Below are 4881 nucleotides of genomic sequence, written 5' to 3'. Positions count from 1 at the left end.
GTCATTGGTGATTCCTCCGTGCCAATCATCGAGCGCTCCATAGGTAGGTAGGCTCTATATACAACCCTGCCTAACTCCTTTACTCACTCTGAATGGATTGGTTAGATCTTCATCTACTCTGCCGTATCCTCTGCAGTTGTATACATTTTGGATTAGCGATATTAAGTGGTGAGGTGCGCCCATTTCAGTTAAAATCATCTGACTTTGCCATCGTTTCATCAAACATCATCGTTCATCAACAATCATCAAACTTTGGCATCGTTTGCAATCAAATGCTTTATAGTAATATATAAAGCATGTAGGTAGGCACATTGAATTCACTCAATTTTTCAATTATTTGTCGGAGGTTTAGTATCTGTTTCTCTAGTTCCGCGCCCTGGGACAAATCAGGCTTATTCTGGTGGTATTTGTGGTGTTTATGGTGGTGGTGTTACTGGCGTGTTTAATAAAAGCTACTGTTCTATAGTTGTCGCACATATATTTTGGTCATTTCTTGTGTATTCAGTCATCAGGCCAAGTGTCCGACCTTTGAAGTAGTTCAACTCCCATATCTTCACAAAATATCCCCCTATGGGGGTATGTTCTGTGCATATCTTCGAGTGCAGTCAGCATTTCAGCAGCCACGCCGTCCTCTCCAGGCCACGTGTTAGTTTTCAACTTGCTAACCGCTGACCTCACTTCTTCTCTCAGTATGGGAGGTTCTTTTTCGTTGTATGTTATAGTTTATGTGTGACTTTCTGAGTTTCCAGTGTCGTCGATTAATTTCTGGCAAAAGTTTTTCCATCGCTCTCTTACCTGTGCTTTGTCCGTTATTAGTTTACCATCTTCCAATCTTATTGCCCAAGACTTTGAGTTAAACGTTCTTGTAATCTGATTGACTTCGTTAAACAGGTCCTTTGACTCTCTCATTCTTGTGTGCGTGCTGCTCAACTTCTGCGTATATATATTTTAGGTACTTGTCTTTGTCTGAGTCCGTTACATTGTTCTCTATCCTCTCTCTTATGCAACCCCGTGGCCTTAAGTTGTTTTCGCGATTCAATTTTCTTTCATGTTTCCTCTGCGATCCATGCTTTTCTCTTTTGTTTCGTTGTGACTTCAGTTTGTGATGTCATTGTCTATTCGCATGTGTGCCTTTAATTCGGAAATTTATATATATGTCCTTGTTTGGAAATGTTCATTATGGTTAAGACCCCACAAGTTGCTGAAGGTTTTGGTAACCTCCGATCTCTTATCCTCCGATCTGCTTAATTTTATGCGGCATCCTACTGCAAGAAACTGGTGATGGCATGGCAAACTGGTAAACCACAATGGCAATCTTTTCCCGGATACGTCTTCATATTCCTGACAAAGGTTCTCCACCTGGATCTTACTGACTTGTAGTCTATCTGAGTTTTATATAGACCTCCAGGTGACGTCCAGCTGTTTAGTCGCCTTGCATGGTGTTCATATATGGTGATCGTAATAAAAAAGTTCTTCTCAATGCAGAATTGCAGCAATCGTTCTCCTCTGGTGTTTCTTTCTACCAAACCGTATTCGCCGATTATTTTGCGTAGATGTTTAGAGAAGCGCAAATTCAACTTTGTATCGAGTCGACTTCTGGATCAAACATGTAAAATCGAAGATATTCGGGCTCGAGCTACATGTAATATAACTATCATATTATTACCGACCAACCTCATTTGTGCTGAAACATGAACACTTTCAATACCTGTGTAACGCTTAACGCAAGTCTGCTGAATGTATGTGTAAACTAGCAAATAATAGTACGAAAAATTATACTGGCTTGTCTGTAATACTAATGTTTTAAAAATGGTTTAAAAACTATTTATTATACGAAAACAAAAAATGCTGTTAACTAACAAGTTCATCTAAGGTTGCACGAGCTCAATTTCAATGTTTTAAATAAAAACTTAATTCTGAAATGAAAAATTTGATATTAATAATAAGAAAAGTGTGCTTCAAAAAAGTGCTACGCTATAAAAAATCGGTATGATCAATAAGATAGTTTGATAAAAACCAACCGAAACAATAATTTGTGTGTATTCACAAAGAAAAACAAAAGTTAATTGAACATCAAGTGGTGGCAACACTTTTGTTTCTATTTTCTGCCTGCATAGCATTTTGAGAGCCCTCGACGCTCTTCCATCAAACATCAGGGGAGCATGAGCGAAAATTTAAAAATGTTAAGAATTGAGTGCCCTCAGGGCTTATGAACTCGGTCGCTTATTAAAAGATAATTTAAATGCTTAGTTTAGGATTTAATAAAGGTGCATGCAGTTGTAGAGTGAATCCATTGGTGCTAGTTCGTAATTCCAATTAAAAAACAATTAGTTTCTAGTAGACGGTTTTAATTTTCTACTACTCGCTTCAGCTGGTACGGGATGTGTAATGAAATTTTTTGTCTCAGGAATAATATTGGCCCAACTTTAATGCCATATTTCTAGTGTTCAGGAAACTGGGAGAATCCCTAATTTTAAATCATTGGAATAGACTAATGAGACTTTAAACAGGGCATAATTTCCGACAATATATTTTACAGATGACTGCTCTTTTTTAAATTACTTGTTAATAAAATCCAGTTCTGTCCAGCTATCGAGATGAGAGAAAGATCATTAGTGAATGTCATCCATTTGAAAATAATAAAACTAATTGAACTATTTACTTATTTTTAGAATCTTGAATACAATTTTACGAAAAACCTAAGAAAGTTTGTCCTTGTTACTTTGTGAAAGTGAGCGCCACCAGAAAATTCGAAAAATGTATGTATCATTAAAACGTTAGAATTTTATTGGCAAAAATCGATTTGGAACTTTACCTTAAAGACAAACGTGACGCTTTTGGGAAATTCGTACAAAGTGGGTATGGTTTTAATGCTTCAGAAAACGGAGTCATTGTGGAAAGCGGAAGATATAATTTTTATTTAAATTTTGAAACAAATGGTATTTTATTTATGCCATTGCCATTTTGGTGAACAATTATTTAGGGTAAATAAATCATCAAAAGCTCTTCAGATTAGCAATGTTACTAACCGTGTTTTGGTATAATTAACTTTTGAAATGTATTAATAAATAAATAATAAATATAATTTTAATTCTATGTTTTATTGTGATATTAATAACTAGACTATTTGCAGGTTTCCAATAAAAATAAACAACCGTTTTTGTGCTGCTGAAAGTTATGGCCCGATAACGGGGTCAAAATGAAACACCATCATGTTGTTACCTCACAAAAGAAATGTGTAAACGGAATATCCCAAGACTTATAAGTCAAAAAATTGTTTCATCTCTAGAAACAAGATTAGCCCCATACTAGAACTAAAAAATGGGGAAATAGAATGTACTGAAATCGCTCAATATTCAGTAATAGTTACAACTTTTTTTGTCAGCCCATTAACGTTTTCCAATTTTATTGGAAATATACAAGACTTGAGAAATTCCACATATGGCGAAGAACAAGCATATATATAATTATAATAAAACATTTTAAGCCAATGTAAACCCCATTTGTATTTAATTTGCAGATTAAAAGTGACTGAGCAATCTAAGCATACGTTCTAAGAAACTACATGCACATCTTTATGACCCTTATTTACATGCGACCATTTCCGCCTTAAAGTGAACAATTGGGGATATTGTAATCGCTCAGCTGCTTTGCGAATGCTATTGGCAATATTAACAAAGAGGAGCTTTTTATTTGGACAAATAACAAAAACAAATTTTGGCGTGCAAACACGGAGACAGAAACCGTGGGTATCGAAGTATATCGTATATTTCTTACTGAAACTATACAGTCAAAATCGACATGTGTAAAAATAATCCAATTTCGTGTGAAGGGAATCAGTGAATTGGCATAAAGGATGTTATTCATTGCGGGATCTATCGCCGAGCGATGGTGAAGAGTATCCATTATGTCGTCGAAAGCAGAGTATTTGTTTGGAAAAAATAATCGTATCATTGCTTGAAATACGGGGAGAACGGTTTGATATGGTTCGATATACCTACTCGCAGTTCGCATTTTTACAAATTTAACTTACACCTTTAGAGCATTTGAAACATTTGTGGAATAGCAAAAATGAGTGGGGTAGAAAATGGGTTTTGTGCAAATAGATTGTGCCACATTTTGTGCTAATACTAAGCTACCAACTAATTTTTAGATCTGGCCGTAAACCGATTTGCACTTAGATTTTTTTTTTGTTATATTCGTCTAAAGTGAGACAAAAACGATTTCACTAGACAAATTCTAAACTTTGAATGCCAGCCTTAATTTCTTTAAATATTCCCTGATATCATGCCTACGATAAATTTTATATTTTCTACGTTTTCGAAAACCGTTTTCTCATTTGTATTTTTTGCAACATAATAAACTTTATTTCAACTGAAGACACATCCGACTACTCTGATTTATTTTACTAAACGATTTGCGATAAAACAACCCCGAGAACAAGAGAGAAGACAATTTTGGAAAGCCATTCTTCAATAATCATTTCCTTTTTGCCAAAGCATGATGACATTCTTAGCATAAATATAGAATCAGCTTTTCGTATCGAATTGTTCCCTATACCCTCTTCAGACCCATGGTATCATATATGATACTCCTGAAAATATATTTTTATTTCCCGCATAGAGCGTAATAATTCGTCCGGGCCCGGTGTATCATATACTATACTGCCTGAAGGCATGCGTAAAAATTATTGCGCTGCATTTYTGCTATATTTGGCATCAGTGTCGGTTTGTTTACATGTGAGTGAGTAGCAGCAAAACACGAGGTCATGGTTTTCAACAAAAATAAACGTAAGTACAAATTATTTTTGATTGTATTTGGTTTTACATTGTTGTTAAGATGTCATTTGATGTTGATATACCCAGTGGGCATGTACATTTT

This window comes from Dendroctonus ponderosae, unplaced genomic scaffold, assembly GCF_020466585.1.
Source record: "Dendroctonus ponderosae isolate FM_Combo_2020 unplaced genomic scaffold, Dpon_F_20191213v2 Dpon_F_20191213_3, whole genome shotgun sequence".
In the NCBI taxonomy this organism is placed as follows: domain Eukaryota; kingdom Metazoa; phylum Arthropoda; class Insecta; order Coleoptera; family Curculionidae; genus Dendroctonus; species Dendroctonus ponderosae.
Note: the sequence above shows the minus strand (reverse complement) of the source record.